General features: G+C 41.0%; 1 long non-coding RNA gene across 1 annotated transcript in view; it reads left to right on the plus strand.

The window, feature by feature from the left end:
- The window catches only part of LOC117530006, a 29208-nt gene continuing 5803 nt past the window's right edge, over positions 1 to 23405 (plus strand). Inside the window, exons 1-3 of the long non-coding RNA XR_004566168.1 lie at positions 1 to 2058; positions 3777 to 3787; positions 15657 to 15660. This is a non-coding gene — a long non-coding RNA (uncharacterized LOC117530006). The remainder of the gene's footprint in view (positions 2059 to 3776; positions 3788 to 15656; positions 15661 to 23405) is intronic.

Genomic DNA, 23405 nt, shown 5'->3' on the forward strand with positions numbered 1-23405 from the left:
TTCAAATCACAGCCTCAGTTTTGTAATATTTTGTGTATAATCTGAGTATATAAGATGCAGGCTTTTGTGTAAAGCCCCTCAGACTTACTGTGAGTAAATTTCATCTTACTGTGAGTAAATGTCATCTATTACATATAGGCTGTGTGACACATATTTCTGGCCATGATCCAGAACGCAGATACCTCAGTGCTGATGACTCCAGCAACTGGAAAAGTCTAAGGAGACATCCACATTTCACTTGGTTGCAAAAGAAAAATGGTTCATTTTGAGGAGGGCATGGGGATTGGCCATCTGGGTGGGTGCCATCCAAAACCCCAGGCAGTTCTGTAGCATACTGCATACCGCAAAGCATAGCACCATTGCATGACCTCTATAACCAGACCTCACCTGGTTATAGAGGTTCAATTTTTTTTTAAACAACGACCAAGAGTCTATTTTACTTATTGTTTATGTTGTGTATTTATTTGGTGATTTATTTAGGATATTTCGGTGTTCCCAATTCCATTTCCAATATCTGAATATACTTAATAGTTCATTGCTCTTTGAACATCAGTGTCATATAAAAACGTTTTAAAATGAATGTAACATCATTTATTGCAATTACTTCTGAAAATAACTTCTATGCATTTGTTGTCCAACACAAGTATTTTCATAACTACAACAGTTTTGGAATCTTTGTACTATCATTTGTTTGGTGACATCTGGCAACACTGTCAGCATTCATCTGTAAAAGAATACAGATGGTCAAATTGTAAAGTTTGTTGTCGAGAACCCCTGGACTATGGGTGGGTGTTAATTAAACAGTATCATCTCTATGATGTCACCAATCTACAGCCATCCGACAAACTCATCTCCACATCAAAGCATCATGTTTCCTGCGTGTGCTCCTGTGTGCACCCATGCTCATTTTGAAGTATAATTTGGTTTTCTGACATTTCTGAAGGGACACACTTTTTTTGTTTAATTTCCAAACATGACATCTGATTATTTTATTTCCACTCTTTCATACCTGAAGTACACATTTTGGCATTTTCTCACCATTGTGATTTTCTTGTACTTCCTTTTTGGTTCATAAGCCATTCGCCAGTGCTTTCCACAGCCATTTGTTTTCTCGCCTCCAAGGAGAAAAAGTGTTGCCTTTTCTCCTCGCTTTGTTCCGTGAAGTATTTAGTTTTTGCTTTCTCCTTGCTCTGTTCCTTGGAGACGGCAGCTGTTTTCAGAGAGGGCTTAAGGATGCAATGAGAGAGAAAAAAGATGTCTGGCTATTTTTAAAAGATATTTTGTTTTCTAAGTTGTTCTCATTTTTTTCTCTCTCTCTCTCAGATGTTGGAAGAATGACATTTGCATTTATAAAACGTGTTAAAATGTGCTTTTAAAAGTGCACACTGCCATTCCGTACCTGATAACATGCAGCACAAAGAACGCTGTGGTGCATGCGCGTGCGCGCACACAGACAAACAGCGTGTATTTCAGCGACATACTGCCTCTCATTTCGCCCTCTAAAAGTCAAAGCTGAGAGAGGGGCAAAGCACTACCCAGACAAATGTGACACTTTCACACTTGTCTGCATGGTTTATTTCCAATTTTTTTTTAATCTCATTGTGCTCAGTCTTCATGCTGCTTGATTCATTTTCATCCTCTCATTGTTTGACAAAATAATTCCTTTCTTTCTATTTCATCTCTCTAAGTTGTGTACTTATAAATTCAATCCCGACCCACTTTAAATGCCCATGCCCGCGCTCTCTCTTTCATTTGTCCATTCGTTAAAAACCGGCACAGAGGTTACTGGAGGATTTCATCTTTTCTTCACAGCCTGGCTGCCGCGAACAGTCAGTGTCACAGTTGGGGGTGCGTTTAAGGTGCTGTCCCCTCTAATGGTGTTGTCGTGGCCTGGCCACTGTCTGCACGCTCTGGGCAAACTGTGGGCAGGAAATGAGCTGGCACGAGTGGATGGAAGGTATTCTTTAAAGCCATGGCCCCTTTCTCAGGCTATTTGCTGTCTAATAAAGCAGAGGCTGCTGAGGTCAATGCGGTTGGAGATATTACATAATGTAAAGCGTGTCATTATTGCCTAATTACACATGGTTTCCATTATGCACAGTTGGCAGTGCATTACTCAGATTTAAAGTGGGATTATTATTTGCCCACTTGGGACTGTTGGTTTCATCAAGTGATTAAGAAAAGGTCTGTTTGAATCTGGCGGTTCACCTGCGGTCTCTGACTCGCACTCACACACGGGTGCCCACAGACTCAGACAGCCGCTGCTTCATGCACATAGAGACAACATGCCATGTCGATTAGGAAAATTAAGCACCCAATGTTTGTCAGTGTCCTTCACATACCCTCAAGTCCACACTGATTAGCATAGGGCTCCACACTGCAACGGGAAACTGGTGAAACACTGGAGACATTCATTTGTATGGATTATTTCAACTGCTATTGTCTAAAGGCTGTGTTCATTGTGATCTATCTGGAAAAAAATGAAATGATCAAATAAAAAAGCAATTACTAATAATGTTTGCGCTTTGTGTGTGTGTGTGTGTGTTACATTTTTGTATTCTAAAATGACTGTGGAATTAAAGGGGTCCTATTGTGCCCCCCCCAACTTATAGAGTGTTTAAATATCATTTGTGGGGTTTATTACTCGAGGTCATCAAATATGGCCATCGGGTATTGCAAAAGCTTTGCGTCCGTCAGTCTGTCTGTCTGTCTGTCTGTCTGTGCTCAGCATAAGTCCAGTCCTATTACTCCGAGTCTTCAAATTCTTGGGGCACAGAACTTGAACTTGGTCAAAGATGGCTAACCTTGACCTTCTTTAAGATGTATTATAGAGGTTAAAAAGTCACATTCTGTTTGAATCTGTTCAGTTTTGTTTTTGAGTGGCAGGCATGACAGCCAATCAGAGTAGAGCTGCACTGTGACGTCAGTGGCTGGTCTCTCCAAAATTGCTTCGTTTTGTGCAGGGGCGTAGGCAGAAATCATAAAATGGGTGGGCCCAGAAAAAATCAGACGGGCCCAACCTTTGGGGTTGTAGGTAAGGTGTAGGTATTATAATACACCGTTTGAAAAAGTATGCCTCGTTTGGACATTGCAAGCAACATTATCATTTAGCCTACAGCACTGGCAAAGTGAGCACACAGACGCGACACGTCAGACACAAGTACTCTTCATGGATAATGCAAGCTACAGTGCAGCGCCACACACACATTCAGTGCAAGTCTGGTAGCCTACTTGGCTCGGCCTAAACCCAAAATGTCAATAGGTATTTAAATAAGGCATTGTTTCAAAAATGAATTACAAGTTTAATGATGAACACATCTCAGCCAACTGCACAGACGTTGTGTGCAGTTACACAGATGCAAAGTATCAGACACAAGCACCCCATGGACAATGCAAGCAGCAACGCAACACTTAGTCATGTAAAGTCCTTTAAAATAAAAATTCAAAATATATCCGCAACATGAAAACAGGTTGGCTCAGCGGCCAAATTATGAAATTGATAAACAATGGAAACCATGGCTCGGCAACCAAATTAAAAACCATCAGAACGGACACCAACATGATTTGTGGCAGTTGCAATATAATATTAACAATTAGGCCTATTTAGAAGAAAAAGTAATTAATGGTCTCCCACTTACATTTGATGAATCCTTTTAATGCTACAGCAGGAGACGACGGGGTTTTTTTGTTGAACTCTCTTATCACGTCATCACAGTCCAACGATTCGGTCAGTTCTCTTTCAAGGGAAAGCACGGAGAGTGCATTCAGTCTGTGAGTCAACATGGATGTTCTGGTGGACGTTTTTATCTGATTAACAATAGAAAACAGCCATTCGACAGTGTATGTTGTTACTGGCATTGTGATGAGGGCCCGCAGAAGAATATTTATTTGAGGAAAAATGTGGTCCCTCGTTTATCGCAGGAGTTACGTTCTAAAAATAACCCGCGATAAGCGAAATCCGCGAAGTAGTCAGTGCTATTCTTTGCAATTATTGTAGATGTTTTAAGGCCGTAAAACCCCTCACTACACACTTTATACACTTTTCTCAAACAGGCATTAACATTTTCTCACTTTTCTCTCTTGTGTAAACACTCTCTTTTTTCTTCTGTGCGAGAAGATTATAAACAGACACACGCAGAACACAATGCGCATGCTCTCCCTTCGCTCACTGTGCTAGAAACATAGTTTGTACAGTATGTAAGGAGTGCAGGTTATATAAAAGTTTTGCTTTTTAAAAAAACGGACATAAAAAATAAAACTAACTTTGTTGTGATAATTTTTTTGAGATGCATCTGGATGACTTATAATTAACAGATAAAATGTTTGTTTTGTATAATGGATTAAAAAGATTAAACAGAATGTGTCTTTCTCACATCAACTGGCAAATTGTTTCACAAAGAAGGATAAGCAAAACGTCTACATCCTGAGGACTTTTTCTAGACCTTAGGAAAACAGAGTAAGCCTGCAACCTGCGATCACGGGACATGTGATGATACATAACATTTGATACCTTCCATAAGTGGTTATGAGCTTCTGTGGCATGAATGTCAAACCCCGATACAGACACCAAATACAGTAATAATTGCTTCCCACATCCAAGCAGAAGGCATCACTGATTTCTTTAATCTATTCGTGCAATTTCACATTGGATGCTTTCTTTACATTTAGAAAACTATAATTTGGAACAGATAAAAATGTACTTAATAAAAATACATTAATGGATGTTAAATGCACACTAAACGTTTTGCTTTGGGGTATTGATTTGTAATTCTTCACATTTGTGCCCATTTTAGTCACACAAAAGATTATTACACTTTTCCCCCTCAGAGGCATGTATACAAATGCTTTCAGATAAGCTGCTGCACTCCTCCCTTCAGACATATTTGCATGCTGAGGACAATTTGAAATAATATTGTTGGCCTGTGGTTAAACACACATACTGCATGCTTGGATTTGAATAGTCAAATCTGACTTGCACAGTGTGTAGTTTATGACTACTAGGTGGTTCTATAGATACAGTTGTGGAAAGAAGTTTACGTACATCTTCACTAAAAACATTCAAACTCTATTTTCACCAAATTCACATATTGCACTTTATCAAATAATATGTGTGTTAAGTCAGATAGAATGCCTACTTTATTTCTATGTGGAGTAAATGTATTTAACATAATACTCCCAGAAATACAGGCATTGGTCTTCTTATGTGTCATTTTGTTTATTAACTATCATTACGCTTATTTTTGGAGGGATAGTCCATTATGCATCCATTTTCTATACCTGCTTACTTCATTTAAGGGGCACGGGGGGTTGGAGCCTATCCCAGCAGTCAAAGGGCATGAGGCAGGGTACACCCTAGACAGGACGCCAGTGTGTCCCAGGGTAACATATAGACAAACACATTCACACCTGCACATACACCTATAGACAATTAAAAGTTTCTAAATTACCTAACCTGCATGTCTTTGGATGTGGGTGGAAGCCTGAGCAACTGAAGGGAACCCACACAAACACTGGGAAAACATGCAAACTCCACAGAGAAAGGCCACAGGTGAGAATCAATCCCATGACCTTCTTGCTGTGAGACACTGTGCTGCCCATATTCCATTATAAAGAACTAATTGTAGAAGGGCATGTCAATGTTTGTGGATTTCTGCAAGAATTAATATAGTTTTGTGAACAAATGTTACCTTACAGTCTACCATTTTCTAAACAATATAAAAAGGACACATTAGAAACATTTTATTTCATTATTAGACACATTTTATTTCTTATTTTCCTGGTTTAATTTAGTTTCAGGTCATTATAGTACATCATTAAAAAAAATGAACTTTCTACAGAAGAGGTTGTTAATCATCACATTCTGACAAATATTTCAAAGGTTTATTTATTTTGGAGGGGAAAGTGCTGAGCAACATCCTGGTAAAGTATTTCAATGATGATATGTGACTCAGTTTTGTTTTATTTTAATGTCAGTGCAGGGACACTCTGGTCATTCCTCTGAACTTGTGAAAATTATAATTTAATTTGCATTGGAAATAAAAAAAAAAATTGGGAGGGGGGAAATCTTGCAGTCACAGGGCCTGATCTTCTACTGGGAGCAAACCAGCACACAACTCAGCATAGGTGACATTGCTAGTTACCACCTGACATCACTGTAATTTTTACAACACGCGCCCAGTGACAGCGGGGAACAGCTCCACATGACCATTAATTTGAGTAAGCAGGTACAGAAATGAATGTCTAATGCAGCACTCATACATGCCTTACATACATGGGTTCGAATGCATATTCACCCTGCTGGCCTGCATACGAGGTCTGTCAATAAAGTAACGGTCCTTTTTATTTTTTTCAAAAACTATATGGATTTCATTCATATGTTTTTACGTCAGACATGCTTGAACCCTCGTGCGCATGCGTGAGTTATTCCACGCCTGTCGGTGACGTCATTCACCTGTGAGCACGCCTTGGGAAGGAGTGGTCCCGCCCCCTCCTCGGATTTTCATTGTCTGGAAATGGCGGAATGATTTGGACTTTTTTTCCATCAGAATTTTTTCAGAAGCTGTTAGAGACTGGCACCAAGGTCTGTTACTACAGCTTTAAGGACCCCTTTAAGGACGCTCGGCGCACCGCGCTCCGAGCTGCGACAACGCGGCACAAGCCACCGGACCATTTCTAAACGGATGGCTCTGTGGATACGAGACCATCGTGTGCTCTTTCTCTGGTTATCACAAGAGCTGGGCATCAGCCATTTTCTGGCAGATTTCACTTTTAACAAGAGATTTTGTCATGGAAAGCCGCGCGGAGGCTTCGCGTGTAACGACCGATTCGCTTTGGAAGCGAGACAAAGGAACAAGTTTGGACGTGCCCAGCTCTCCACAATTTCACTGATACTTACTGGACTGGTAAGCATTGAAAGCCGAGATAGACATGTCCAAACTTGTCCTCTGACACGCTGAAATGGAGGTGTTCCTTTGTCTCGGACTTAGGGATGGGTATTGATAAGATTGTAACGAAATCGATTCTGCTTTTCGAACTGATTCCTTATTGATACCTTTTGTGAATTTTCTGTGTACTAAAAGTAGGCTTTACAGCTTTTCTATGTCAACAACATTTTATTGAGCCTTAAAGTAAATACAAATGGAATTGGTCACTGGATCCTTGATCTCTGGACATAAATAAAATTAAACAAAATCTGTAGTTTTTGTCAAAAGCGTTTCCTTTCAGACATTTTGGCATGAATGTCTCTCCATACCTCTGAGCTGAGCTCAGCTGGCTGCTGCACATCAGCACAGGACGTCTCATTTTGGGAGGAAAAAAAGTTTTGATCGATTGGTTTGTATTACAATTTTTGGAAAGAGGTGTCATTTGATTTAAATGGTGTATCGCTTTGAAGTTATTAATTCCAACTGGACTCTATCATTGTAACTTGACTCGGCAGAGAGCCGCGCAGCATTTGGAGCTGTGTGAACAGAACGGAGGATGATTCTCGTTTCTTTCTCGCAACAAGACAGGAGTCCCAGTTAGTGACTTTAATCTGCAAAAAAGTGACTCACGATTGACATATTTGGGGATGAAAGTGGTGAAAAACAAGAAAAGCTGAAACCCAAAATTACCCCCAAACACCACCCACACGAAAATATTTGAATTCTCAAAGCTTTCCTTATTCAAATTCATTCCAGTTTTTTTTCTGCTCTTACTAGGATGCAGCAGTTTTCTAGCTTGGCAGATAGTTCTGGAGGAAATCACTGAAGAAATTAACACATTGAAAATAAGGTTTGACCAAAACAAATTGTCATTAAACTTAAATAAAACAGGGATGAAGTGGAGGTGCAAGAGTCATTAGGTGTTCACAAGAAAGAGTTATTTATTTATGTTCATTGTTAGTAATTTTCTGTTTTAATTAGGTTCTTTTTGTCTCTTTCTCTAAAATTGTATTGTAGCATTATTAGTTATTATTACTATTATTGTTGTTGTTGTTGCTATTATTATTATCATCATTATTATTATTATATAAACAAAAATAAATAAAAAAATACTACAATTTGTAATACATTTGACTCTTTTACTACAACAAATGCTAAGCCAATAATTATTATACAGAAAACAAATGCATACAAATGTGCTGAGATGTGAACAGCTTAATGCTAAACTTATCACTGAAAATGCCATAGACATGCAAACACGTTAGCATCAGTCCCAGTTTTAAGTTATAAAACACATCTGTCAACTGTTTCAGAAGACCATAAAAGATTGGTTTAACATAAAAAGGTAAATATTACTCACAGACACATGCTCTTTGGGGTTTTAGCGGGGAAAAATTAAGATAAAGCGAAATAAAACAAACAACCATGAAGCAGCAGGTCGGATCAATGCTTCATTGCTTCAAGCTTCAAAGAAGAGTCACGCTGCAGAAACGGTTGATTACAGACCCTGCAGGGGTTCTGTAATCAACGTAAAGACATGCTCATTTTCCTGACAAACACCCCCAAAAACAACGGGTGCTCTGAAGGACCGATAAGGGAATCGTTAAGCAAAAAGGCTATTGATGTCGGTGGATCGAATCATTTCTTAACAATACCCGATAAGAACCGGTTCTCGACACCCAACCCTATTCGCACTCACACCTACAGTCAATTTAAAGTTTTCAGTTCACCTAACCTGCGTGTATTTGGACATGGGAGGAAGCCAGAGCACCTTGAGGGGACCTGCGTGAACACAGAGAGAACATGCAAACTACACTGGCCGGGGTGGTGGCGAAGAGATTAGTGCACTTTGTTCCAGTGCAGAAGGTTCCCGGTTCAAACCCCACCACTGCAACAGTTTTTGTTTGGACTGCAGGATGACATAGTGGTTAGCACTGCTGCCTCACAGCAAGAAGGTTATGGGATTGATTCCCAGCTGTGGCCTTTCTTTGTGGAGTTTGCAAGTTCTCCCCGTGTTTGGGTTTCCTCCCACGTTTAAAGACGTGCAGATTAGGTGAACTGGAAACTTCATAATTGCCCAGGTCTCCCTTGCAAAAGAGATCTCAATCTCAGTGGAACTAACCTCTTTAAATAAAGGTTAACATTAAAATTACACACAGAAAGGACCAGGTGGGAAGCAATCCTATGACCTTCTTGCTGTGAGGTAACAGTGCTAACGATTAATCCACCGTGCCACTACTCATTTATTTTATATACCCACTTACAGCAACCAAGGGTCAAGGTGGGGCTCAAGCCTATCCCAGCCGTCATAGGGTATGAGACAGGGTATGCCCTGGACAGGACACCTGCCTATCCCAGGGCCACATATGGACAGATAAACACATTGACACTCACATCCACACCTACAGTGAATTTAAAGTCACCAGTATACCTAACCTATATGTCCTTGGAAATGGGAGGAAGCCCAGAGCACCTGGTTGGAACTCATTCAAACACAGGGAGAATATCTAAACTCCACACAGAAAGGACCAGGTGGGAACTGATCCCATGACCTTCTTGCTGTGAGGCAACAGTGCTAACCACTAAGCAAATGTGCCATCCCAAGTGAGTATTCTAACCTTAAAATCATTACAGGTCTATAGTTGTCATTGGTCCTACTGGTCACTGATCCTACAGATCCTTGCAAATGGTGCAGCAAGACACAGCACAAAATCACCCTCCACAACAATGTAACAGTGTTCAGGAAAATGCAAAAGCACTGGCAGACCTTGAAGCAGTTCAGACCCAGGACTCTAGCTACAGCACTGCTGTAGATCAGACCCTTGGCACCACACATGGCATGAAGATGGTATCTAAGAACAGAAATCCTGTTTGGGGGATCTTTTAAGTTACATAATATCAAATGTATGTATGGTACTGTCTTGTGACTAAAACATTGATGGGCCAATGATAGTAATGAGTATTGAACAGAATAATATTTCTGTTGCACTGTGAAAAAATACAGACACATTACAAATACAGTATTGCCAAAGACTAGAGTCTCTTAGTTAAAGTTCAATGGCTTGCAGGGGGGGGGTAATGATCTAGTGGTTAAGGCGTTGGGCTTGAGACCAGAACATCTTCGGTTCAACTCCCAGCCTGACTGGACAATCACTAAGGGCCTTGGGCAAGGTCTTTAATCCCCTATTGCTCCCGGTGTGTAGTGAGTGCCTTGTATGGCAGCACCCTCACAATGGGGTGAATGTGAGGCATTGATGTGTAAAGCGCTTAAGAGCGCTATATAAATGCAGTCCATTTACCATTTATTTTTTATTTGCAGGGGACACATTAAGAGCAGGTTTTAGCTGAGACCAAACTTAAATTCTTTGAGGTGATGAATAACTAAAGGTAAATGAGTCAAGATAGTACATGTACAATAAAACTATATTAGTGTAGAAGTGCCAATCACCAACCTTCGATGTCGGCCCAAACTTGCGCTTCCCAAAACCATATGACCAATGACCCCAGTTCGTAGGACCGTAGATCCACTAAGTAGATATTCGTAGATATTCTCAGGTTAAGAAATATCTGAAGACAGATTTGTGAAAGAATTTATGGACAGATCAGATGAGATGACCTGCTGAATCTAAGCATTATAAGGGGAGGAAAAGCAGCTAAACAGCACTGAGAATGACTCTTGAAGTACCAGATGGATGGGCCCGTGGCTGGATCAGGAATGAACCCAGGCCACTTGAAGTCAGATGCCAGCAAGGTGGAGCAGGTTACTGGTATGGGCTGTTATTATTAAGGATGAGTGAGTGAAACTTTTTTGGGTTAAAGATGGCATTAAAATTAACTCCCAAACCTGTACTGTGTGTTTAGAAGACACTTCCTTTAAACAGTGGTAAAGGAAAAAGTCATCATTAGCATTAGCAGCAATCTTCCATTCCAGCTTATTAATTAATCAAAAACCCAGACAGAGCTTTTAATTCATTTGAAAGCTTGACTCTTAGTCTTGTCCATCCAAATTGGAAGTCCCAAAAAACAGTTTTATTTGTTATTATCTATCGTCCACCTGGTCGTTACTGTGAGTTTCTCTGTGAATTTTCAGACCTTTTGTCTGACTTAGTGCTTAGCTCAGATAAGATAATTATAGTGGGCGATTTTAACATCCACACAGATGCTGAGAATGACAGCCTCAACACTGCATTTAATCTATTATTAGACTCTATTGGCTTTGCTCAAAAAGTAAATGAGTCCACCCACCACTTTAATCATATCTTAGATCTTGTTCTGACTTATGGTATGGAAATAGAAGACTTAACAGTATTCCCTGAAAACTCCCTTCTGTCTGATCATTTCTTAATAACATTTACATTTACTCTGATGGACTACCCAGTAGTGGGGAATAAGTTTCATTACACTAGAAGTCTTTCAGAAAGCGCTGTAACTAGGTTTAAGGATATGATTCCTTCTTTATGTTCTCTAATGCCATATACCAACACAGTGCAGAGTAGCTACCTAAACTCTGTAAGTGAGATAGAGTATCTCATCAGTAGTTTTACATCCTCATTGAAGACAACTTTGGATGCTGTAGCTCCTCTAAAAAAGAGAGCTTTAAATCAGAAGTGCCTGACTCCGTGGTATAACTCACAAACTCGTAGCTTAAAGCAGATAACCCGTAAGTTGGAGAGGAAATGGCATCTCACTAATTTAGAAGATCTTCACTTAGCCTGGAAAAAGAGTCTGTTGCTCTATAAAAAAGCCCTCCGTAAAGCTAGGACATCTTTCTACTCATCACTAATTGAAGAAAATAAGAACAATCCCAGGTTTCTTTTCAGCACTGTAGCCAGGCTGACAAAGAGTCAGAGCTCTATTGAGCTCAGTATTCCATTAACTTTAACTAGTAATGACTTCATGACTTTCTTTGCTAACAAAATTTAACTATTAGAGAAAAAATTACTCATAACCATCCCAAAGACGTATTGTTATCTTTGGCTGCTTTCAGTGATGCCGGTATTTGGTTAGACTCTTTCTCTCCGATTGTTCTGTCTGAGTTATTTTCATTAGTTACTTCATCCAAACCATCAACATGTTTATTAGACCCCATTCCTACCAGGCTGCTCAAGGAAGCCCTACCATTATTTAATGCTTCGATCTTAAATATGATCAATCTATCTTTGTTAGTTGGCTATGTACCACAGGCTTTTAAGGTGGCAGTAATTAAACCATTACTTAAAAAGCCATCACTTGACCCAGCTATCTTAGCTAATTATAGGCCAATCTCCAACCTTCCTTTTCTCTCAAAAATTCTTGAAAGGGTAGTTGTAAAACAGCTAACTGATCATCTGCAGAGGAATGGTCTATTTGAAGAGTTTCAGTCAGGTTTTAGAATTCATCATAGTACAGAAACAGCATTAGTGAAGGTTACAAATGATCTTCTTATGGCCTCGGACAGTGGACTCTGTGCTTGTTCTGTTAGACCTCAGTGCTGCTTTTGATACTGTTGACCATAAAATTTTATTACAGAGATTAGAGCATGCCATAGGTATTAAAGGCACTGCGCTGCGGTGGTTTGAATCATATTTGTCTAATAGATTACAATTTGTTCATGTAAATGGGGAATCTTCTTCACAGACTAAAGTTAATTATGGAGATCCACAAGGTTCTGTGCTAGGACCAATTTTATTCACTTTATACATGCTTCCCTTAGGCAGTATTATTAGACGGTATTGCTTAAATTTTCATTGTTACGCAGATGATACCCAGCTTTATCTATCCATGAAGCCAGAGGACACACACCAATTAGCTAAACTGCAGGATTGTCTTACAGACATAAAGACATGGATGACCTCTAATTTCCTGCTTTTAAACTCAGATAAAACTGAAGTTATTGTACTTGGCCCCACAAATCTTAGAAACATGGTGTCTAACCAGATCCTTACTCTGGATGGCATTACCCTGACCTCTGGTAATACTGTGAGAAATCTTGGAGTCATTTTTGATCAGGATATGTCATTCAAAGCGTATATTAAACAAATATGTAAGACTGCTTTTTTGCATTTACACAATATCTCTAAAATCAGAAAGGTCTTGTCTCAGAGTGATGCTGAAAAACTAATTCATGCATTTATTTCCTCTAGGCTGGACTATTGTAATTCATTATTATCAGGTTGTCCTAAAAGTTCCCTAAAAAGCCTTCATTTAATTCAAAATGCTGCAGCTAGAGTACTGACGGGGACTAGAAGGAGAGAGTATATCTCACCCATATTGGCCTCTCTTCATTGGCTTCCTGTTAATTCTAGAATAGAATTTAAAATTCTTCTTCTTACTTATAAGGTTTTGAATAATCAGGTCCCATCTTATCTTAGGGACCTCGTAGTACCATATCACCCCAATAGAGCGCTTCGCTCTCAGACTGCAGGCTTACTTGTAGTTCCTAGGGTTTGTAAGAGTAGAATGGGAGGCAGAGCCTTCAGCTTTCAGGCTCCTCTCCTGTGGAACCAGCTCCCAATTCAGATCAGGGAGACAGACACCCTCTCTACTTTTAAGATTAGGCTTAAAACTTTCCTTTTTGCTAAAGCTTATAGTTAGGGCTGGATCAGGTGACCCTGAACCATCCCTTAGTTATGCTGCTATAGACGTAGACTGCTGGGGGGTTCCCATGATGCACTGTTTCTTTCTCTTTTTGCTCTGTATGCACCACTCTGCATTTAATCATTAGTGATCGATCTCTGCTCCCCTCCACAGCATGTCTTTTTCCTGGTTCTCTCCCTCAGCCCCAACCAGTCCCAGCAGAAGACTGCCCCTCCCTGAGCCTGGTTCTGCTGGAGGTTTCTTCCTGTTAAAAGGGAGTTTTTCCTTCCCACTGTAGCCAAGTGCTTGCTCACAGGGGGTCGTTTTGACCGTTGGGGTTTTACATAATTATTGTATGGCCTTGCCTTACAATATAAAGCGCCTTGGGGCAACTGTTTGTTGTGATTTGGCGCTATATAAAAAAATTGATTGATTGATTGATTGATTGATCATTCATGAAGGCCATGCTTTTTTATGTAAGACAATGCTCAGTCACATACTTCCAAGTACTTCAATGTTTTGCTAGCTGGCACAGGACTCAATGATGACAGAATTATAATCAAAGCTCCATTCCTCACTTAGACAATATTAAAAGTGTGTGGCCCTTCTAAACTTGAGATTTAAAGTGAGGAAAAATAATGTACCTCTGAACAGCATTTGGGAAACGGTGGTTGCTGTTGCATGAAAAGTTGACGGTCAGTAGATCAAAACAGCTGGAAGACTCCTTGGAAGGAAGGCTTATGGCAGTTATTGAAAACAAAGATTATTATAATGGTCAGTGAATATTTTTGTAATGTCAAAAGTGTTTGTATATTTGAGTTGTTTATTTGTTGTACTTATTCCAAAGGAAGAGTATATTAAGAGTACATTGGGGGTTAAGCGAGTGTCTTACAGGGTGATGAGTGTGAAGCTTGAAATTGAAAGGGTGATGATGAATGTCATCAGTGTATATGCCCCACAGGTAGGTTGTGAGATGAATGAGAAAGAAGATTTCTGGAGTGAGTTAGATGAGGTGGTGGAGAGTGTGCCCAAGCATGAAATAGTTCTGATTGGAGCGGGCTTCAATGGGCATGTTGGCGAAGGGAACAGAGGTGATGAGGAAGTAATGGGTTGATCTGTTATCAAGGAGAGGAATGCAGAAGGGCAGATGGTGATATATTTTCAAAACAGATGGAAATGGCTCTCTTGAATACTTATTTTAAGGAAAACGAGGAACACTGGGTGAGGAAGAAGAGTGGAGGAAGGTGCACAAAGTGGACTACAGGCTTTGTAGGAGATGCAACTGAAAAGAAAAAGAGACTGTGGGAGAGTGTAGCTAGACAGCATCGGATGATGGTTTGTAGGATGCCTTTGTAGGTGAAGAAGAGGAAGAGAGTGAACATTGAAACAAGGATGAGATGGTGGACGCTGAAGGAAAAAGACGTGTGAAATTCAGGGAGGGCTTGAAAGAGGCACCGGATGGAGATTACGTGACTTTGGACAACTGGCAAAGTACCACAGATGTGGTGAGAGAGACAGCTACAAAGCTACTGAGTGTGACATCTGAACAGAGGAAGGAAGATAAAGACACTTGTTGAAGGAATGAAGATGTCCAGGAAAGTATAAGAAGGAAGAGGTTTGCAAAAAAGAATTGGGAGGGAGCTGGAGCACGTGAATGGAACCCATGCAAACTCCACAGAGAAAGGGCCAGATGAGAAGCGATCTCAGGGTCTTCTTGCTGTGAGGCAACAGTGGTAGGGAAAGTGATGGTCTAGTGGTTAAGGAAGAGACCAGAGGATCCTCAGTTCAAATCCCAGCCTGACCGGAAAATCACTAAGGGCCCTTGGGCAAGGTCCTTAATCCCCTAGTTGCTCCTGGTGTGTAGTGAGCACCTTGCTTGGCAGCAGCCTCACATCGGGGTGAATGTGAGGCATTGATGTGTAAAGTGCTTTGAGTGTCTGATGCAGATGGAAAAGCGCTATATAAATGCAGTCCATTTACCATTTGGTAACCACTAAGCCACTGTGCGACCATTATCAATTTCAAATTCTTAAAGAAAAGAACACAAATAACTGAGGATGTCTCCATTGTTTGGTTGTAACAATAATAACATCTTTCACCTTTTTACAGAGCTCGGTGGTCTCTTCAGCCCTCATCTGAGGATGGCACGGTGCACACTCACGGACTGATCTCAGTGAGAGCAGTCCATCCCAACAGACTGGAAGAAAGGACTTGTTCTCCCCGTCTTGAAATGAAAAGGTAATCACATGGATTGCAAGTCTTAAGTCATCTCAGATTTACGTGGAGGAAGTTGGTTCATTAGGAATACACTCACCAGCCACTTTATTATGTACACCTTGCTAGTTCCAGGTTAAGAACTGCCTTAATTCTTCGTGGCATAGATTCAACAAGTTATTAAAAGTGTTCCTCAGAGATGTTGGTCCACATTGACATGATGGCATCTCCCTTTCAACCAGTCTGTCCATTCTCCTCTCACCTCTGACATAACAAGGCATTATTGTCCATACAATTACTGCTCACTGGATATGTTCTCTTTCGCAGACCATTCTTTGTAAACCCTATAAATTGTTGTGCCTCAAAATGCCAGGAGATCAGCAGTTTTTGAAATACTCATATCAGCCTGTCTGGCACCAACATCCATGCCACGTTCAAAGTTATTTAAATCCCCTTTCTCCCCCATTCTGTTGCTCAATTTGAACTTCGGCAAGTTGTCTTCACCATGTCTAGATGCCTAAATGTATTGAGTTGCTGCCATGTGAATGACTAATGAGCTATTTGTGTTAACAAGCCATTGAACAGGTGTACCTAATAAAGTGGCCGGTGAGTGCACAGTGAGGCAAATAAATATTTGATTCACTGTTGATTTTGCAGGTTTTCCCACCTACAAAGAATGGAAAGGTTTGAAGTTTTTATCGTAGGTACACTTCAAATGTGAGAGACAGAATCTAAAAAAATCACTTTTAAATAATTGATTTACATTTTATTGCATGAAATAAGTATTTGATCACCTACCAACCAGCAAGAATTCTGGCTCTCATAGACCTGTCAGTTGTTCTTTAAGAAGCCCTCCTATTCTGCACTCTTTACCTGTATTAATTGCACCTGTTTGAACTTAGTACCTGTATAAAGACACCTGTCCACACACTCAATCAATCACACTCCAACCTGTCCGCAATGGCCAAGACCAAAGACCTGTCTAAGGACACCAGGGACAAAACTGTAGACCTGCACAAGGCTGGGATGGACTACAGGGCAACAGGCAAGCAGCTTGTTGAGAAGACTGCTGCTGGTGTAATTATTAGAGAATGGAAGAAACACAGGGTGACTGTGAATCTTCCTCGGTCTGGGGCTCCTTGCAAGATCTTGCCTTGTGGGGTAGGATGATTCTAAGAAAGCCCAGAACTACACGGGAGGACCTGGTCAATGACCCGAGGAGAGCTGGGACCACAGTTGCAAAGATTACATTAGGAACACACTATAAGGCACACAAGGTCCCCCTGCTGAAGCCAGCACATGTCCAGGCCCATCTGAAGTTTGCCAGTGACCATCTGGATGATCCAGAGGAGGCATGGGAAAAGTTTATGAGACCAAAATATAGCTTTTTGGTATCAACTCCACTCACCATTTTTGGAGGATGAGAACAACCCCAAGAACACCATCCTTGAAACATGGGCGTGGAAAAATCACTTTTGGAGGTGTTTTTCTGCAAATGGACAGGACGACTGCACTGTATTGAAGGGGGGATGGATGGGGTCATGTATCGTGAGATTTTGGCAAACAACCTCCTTCCTTCAGTAAGAGCACTGAAGATGGGTCATGGCTGGGTCTTCCAGCATGACAATGACCCCAAACACACAGCCAGGACAACTAAGGGCTCCTTCACACATAACACGAAGTTGTGTGAAAGAAGCAGAAACCAGCCAAAAAATTCCACCTGCTGTCGGAAGGGACACACAGTCGGACAGACGTGAACAATCCCGGTTTTGTGCACATGTGCATGAACACATTGCGAACACGTAAGAGATGTGATACCACATTGCGCTGACACAGCAGCAGCAGCGATCACATGCCTTACATATTTGCATAAATCACTCAAAATGGGTCAGCACAAAATAATGAGAGAGCACACAACATTATAAGAACAATGAATGTACTCTTTATATGAAAGTGTGACGTAACTGTGCAGGTAGTCAGAGCCAGGATCCAGGTCCACTTGGGAGTCTCTACTTTTAAGATTAGGCTTAAAACTTTCCTTTTTGCTAAAGCTTATAGTTAGGGCTGGATCAGGTGACCCTGAACCATCCCTTAGTTATGCTGCTATAGACGTAGACTGCTGGGGGGTTCCCATGATGCACTGTTTCTTTCTCTTTTTGCTCTGTATGCACCACTCTGCATTTAATCATTAGTGATCGATCTCTGCTCCCCTCCACAGTATGTCTTTTTCCTGGTTCTCTCCCTCAGCCCCAACCAGTCCCAGCAGAAGACTGCCCCTCCCTGAGCCTGGTTCTGCTGGAGGTTTCTTCCTGTTAAAAGGGAGTTTTTCCTTCCCACTGTAGCCAAGTGCTTGCTCACAGGGGGTCGTATTGACCGTTGGGGTTTTACATAATTATTGTATGGCCTTGCCTTACAATATAAAGCGCCTTGGGGCAACTGTTTGTTGTGATTTGGCGCTATATAAAAAAATTGATTGATTGATTGATTGATCCTGCAATCGTCGGGAACACCAGGAAAAGGCAGTTCGCTCTAATACGGGAATTAGAGGGGGATGCCAGCGTTACCTGAGCATAAGTTGTAGGAAGCTTCGGCATCTTGAGCGCACAGCTGGAAGACACAGTCAAGGTCACGGGGCGGCGATCAGGTTTGGTCCTCCTGGTATCTGTCTGGACCATGGAACAAGGCTCTGAAAGCTGGTGAGGCAAAAATGAGGAAAGCAAGGTGACAAACAACAAACAAATGACAAGTCTCTGGCAGTTCATGAACAGAAAGTCAGGGTTTAGATACTCTCAATAATCAGTCACTCATCTGATCTAGGTGTGAAAACAAAACTAGGGGCACCATCTGGTAGAGAAACAAACACATGACACTGGTAAAACAACAGTAAAAACCAGAGTCCAGGGGAAATCCTGACATAATTCCTGTTATAAAGAGCAGACAATAGAAGAATTATCCTCCTCCTGGGCGTACACAAGGAAGTACTGAACTGATATGGATGACTTTTTATTTTATTTTTTTGCATGAACATCTTGAAGCGCTCGTATCATGAACACATCAGCCGACTCTGTGTGTCCCTCTGTCCAGAGCGTACTGAGGCACTGGTGACCACATTGCAATGGTGATATGTGTTTTTAATTATTACCATGTGAGCAGAGACCGCCGATGAACGTGCATTACAGTGGCGTGTTGTGAAGTGATAGCTTGCATGGCACAATGTGTTCACCAGCTGTGCGTAGCGATGACACAGTGGTCGGGCGCAGCTTTGACTGCATGCCCATCACCGTGCATGCTTGGCGAGATGTGGTTGGGTGATCCAGTTTGTATTTATTTTTCCCCATGTCATCATCGTTTTCAGACGTGTGCAGCACCGGGCCTTGCACATGGGGGATTAGCAGACATGTGACAATATGTGTTCCCCAGCTTTGTGTTGTGCTGACAATGTGGAGCGGTGCAAGCTACAGAAAGGCGGTGGTCAGCTCCCTCCCTGCGTGATTTCAAATGACATGTCACCCACGACGTGATTACACATCAACCACGGCCCCCTGACAAAGGCATAACTGTAGTGGGTCTGTGCACATGTGATCATGTGACTCAACACAGACATTACATCATCAACAAGCGACACGCCCACCTCTCCATTGCAGCAATGCGCTCACATACAGTGGGGGAAAAAAGTATTTCGTCAACCCCTGATTGTGCAAGTTCTCCTACTTAGAAAGATGAGAGAGGTCTGTAATTTTCATCATAGGTACACTTCAATTATGAGAGACAAAATGAGAAAAAAATTCAGGAAATCAAATTATAGGATTTTTAAAGAATTTATTTGTAAATTATGGTGGAAAATAAGTATTTGGTCACCCACAAACAGGCAAGATTTCTGGCTCTCACAGACCTGTAACTTCTTCTTAAAGAAGCTCTTCTGTCCTCCACCTGTTACCTGTATTAATGGCACTTGTTGGAACTCATTATCTGTATAAAAGACACCTATCCACAACCTCAAACAGACTCCAAACTCAATCATGGCCAACACCAAAGAGCTGTCGAAGGACACCAGGAAGAAAATTGTAGATGTGCACCAGGCTGGGAACAGTGAATCTACAATCGTCAAGCAGGTTGGTGTGAATAAATCAACTGTGGGAGCAATTGTAAGAAAATAGAAGTCATACAAGACCATTGATAATTTCACTCAATCCTTTGCTCCATCTCATCCCATGGGGTCAAAATGATCATGAGAACGGTGAACACAAATCCCAGAACTACACGGAGGGACATGATGAATGACCTGCAGAGAGCTGGGACCAAAGTAACAAAGTCTACACACTATGCAGAGAGGGACTCTAATCCTGTCCCCCTGCTTAAGCCAGTACATGCCCAGGCCTGTCTGAAGTTTGCCAGAGAAGAGGATTGGGAGAATATCATGTGGTCAGATGAAACCAAAATAGAACGTTTTGGTTAAAACTCAACTCGTCGTGTTTGGAGGAAGAAGAATGCTGAGTTGCATTCCAAGAACACCATACCTACTGTGAAGCATGGGGGTGGAAACATCATGCTTTGGGGCTGTTTTTCTGCAAAAGGGACAGGACGACTGATTCGTGTTAAGGGAAGAATGAACGGGGCCATGTATCATGAGATTTTAAGCCAAAGCCTCCTTCCATCAGTGACAGCATTGAAGATGCAACGTGGCTGGGTCTTCCAGCATGACAATGATCCCAAACACACTGCTCGGGAAAGAAGGAGTGGCTCCATAAAAACCATTTCAAGGTCCTGGAGTGGCCAAGCCAGTCTCCAGACTTCAACCCCATAGAAAATTTGTTGAGGGAGTTGAAAGTCCATGTTGCCCAGTGACAGCCCCAAAACATCACTGCTCTAGAGGAGATCTGCATGGAGGAATGGGCCAAAATACCAGCTACAGTGTGTGCAAATCTGGTGAAGACTTACAGGAAACATTTGACCTCTGTCATTGCCAACAAAAGACATGTTACAAAGTATTGAGTTGAACTTTTGTTATTGACCAAATACTTATTTTCCACCATAATTTATAAATACATTCTTTAAAAATCCTACAATGTTATTTCCTGGATTTTTTTTCCCCATTTTGTTTCTCATAGTTGTAATGTACCTATGATGAAAATTACAGACCTCACTCATCTTTCAAAGTAGGCGAACTTGCACAATCAGGGGCTGACTAAATACTTTTTCCCCCACTGTAGATGGGCTCACATTTCAGGCTGTGGGTTACTTGAGCTGGCCACACTGACTTTTCTGTGAGGCTGCCAGTCAGGCTGGCACATGACGGATGGACCCTGTGGATGTTGCAATGGCGTGTCACGTGATGTGCCTGTCCAGTCAGATGACGCTCTGGCGCTGTGACACGCATTGTTTCTTTCTGGGTTTTTATTTTCATTTCTGTGTTGGTGTGGTATTGGGATGTCATGTTGTTCCATATCTGTGAGCTGTTCCATCATGGACATGACAGCCATCCAACTGTGCACACCATGCAAGCCTACGCAATCTCAGCCGCACCTCGATAGTCTCATAGTGTAGGGGGAGCACACTCACAAACCATCTGTTTTGGGGGAGGCAGATTGCACACTGGTGTGAAGGCTGCCTTGATTGCACCATTTAGCCACAGTTCGACATGGCCGATGATTTTGTGCAGCTCCTTGGCCGCAGCATGATATGTCTGACCTGCGTACTACATGCCGTGCAAATGTTGCAAGCGCGATCTGATGGCAGTGCGACCTCATTTCGCCTGCCATTCGAATGGATTTCTGGCACGAGCAGCACATGAATGTAGAGTGCTTGTGCTGTGGTGAATACAGCTTCGATTTTCCATGAGTGCCATTCGACGACTCCTTCATGTGCCATTCTGCCTCAATCATGTTATGTGTGAAGAGGTCCTAAGGAGTGGCTTCGTAAGAAGCATTTCAAGGTCCTGGAGTGGCCTTGCCAGTCCCCAGACCTGAACTAAATAGAAAATCTTTGGAGGGAGCTCAAACTGGAAACATGAAAGATCTGGAGAAGATCTGTATGGAGGAGTGGATCAAAATCCCTGCTGCAGTGTGCAAACTTTTCAAACAAAGTTTTCTGTACCAAATATTATTGTCTGTTTTCAATTATATCAAATACTAATAGTCATTCAATAAAATGCAAATTAATTATTAAAAAAGCATACAGTATGATTTTCTGATTTTTTTTTTAATTCTGTCTCTCACAGTTGAAGTGTACATATAACAATTACAGACCTCAATCAATCAATCAATCAATCAAGAGATATGATAAGATTTTATTGATCTCACAATGGGGAAATTCACGTTACGTCAGCTCTTAATAAACACACAAGATGAGTGCGAGTAGAAAAAAAAGTCTCAAAATTTTAAAATATGCAAACAGATAAACAATGGATTTGTTGGCTCACGATATGGTTTCTTACTAATAATTCTTATAGCCTTCTTTTGAAGTAAAAATATTGGATTTGTATTAGTTTTGTAGGCGGTTCCCCAAAGTTCAATACAGTAGGTCATGTACTGAACAAGTGATGAATGATATAAGGTAACTGATAAGTGGTGGGGCAGGAAGTCTTGTGCTTTATACAAAATGGCAATGATCTTTGACATTTTAGATTTAATGTAATTTATATGTGTTTTCCAACTTCGATTATCATCAATAAATGCCCCAAGAAATTTAGTTTCATTTACAAGTTCAATTTCAATATTGTGTACAAGTAAATTTCTACATACATTCCTGGGCTTATTTCCAAATATGATACACTTTGTTTTACCAAAGTGAAGTGACAATTTGTTTGAATCAAACCATTCTTTAAACTTCTGTAGTTCCCTCTCCATTGTGTTTTGAACCTGTCCCAAATGATCCCCACTACAAAACAGTCATGTCATCAGCAAATAAAATACAACTCAAAATCTTACAAACTAAACATGTCATTTAATATATAAAAGAAACAACAAAGGCCCAAAGACTGGCACCCCAGAAGTGCACCTCAAAAATTCAGAATTTATCCCACCAGTGTGAACACATTGATGCGTACTGTACAAATAACTAGCTATCCAATCATGAGCTAATCCTCTGATGCCATACGTCCATAATTTTATGATCTATGGTATTGAATGCCAATGAAGTAGTACCATTTTTTACTAAATCCATATTGCTGTTCATTTTAGTATATGATATTTAGGCCCTGTGACAGACTGGCATCCTCTCCTGGGTGTACCCCGCCTTGCGCTCTATGACTGCTGGGATAGGCTCCAGCCCCCCGCAACCTTTAATTGGACTAAGCATTTGAAGATGTGTGTGTGTCGGTGTGATTTAAAATCATTTAACCTTTTTGTGAATACCTTTTTCAGAATTTTTGAAAACTGAGGTAACAATGAGATTGGCCTGTAGTTTGAAAAAAATGTGTTTATCACCAGATTAGAACAGCGGTATCACTTCAGCTATTTTAATTTTGGAAGGAAATCTCCCAATCATTAATGACAAAATACAGATATAAGTTAAGACACAATATAAGACATAATCAATTATATTTTTTTTATCAAAATATAAAAAATGATCATAATCAGTTGATTTTTTTGTTTTTTTGATGTAACAGATAAAAGTTGCACTTTGCACAGAATCTTAAATCACAGCTCCAGTAACCTCGAACTACTTCAGAGCTGTCATGGGTGTCTTGGCAGCTCCCTGTCAGGAATTTTCAAT

Source organism: Thalassophryne amazonica, chromosome 2 (genome assembly GCF_902500255.1).
Source record: "Thalassophryne amazonica chromosome 2, fThaAma1.1, whole genome shotgun sequence".
Lineage (NCBI taxonomy): Eukaryota > Metazoa > Chordata > Actinopteri > Batrachoidiformes > Batrachoididae > Thalassophryne > Thalassophryne amazonica.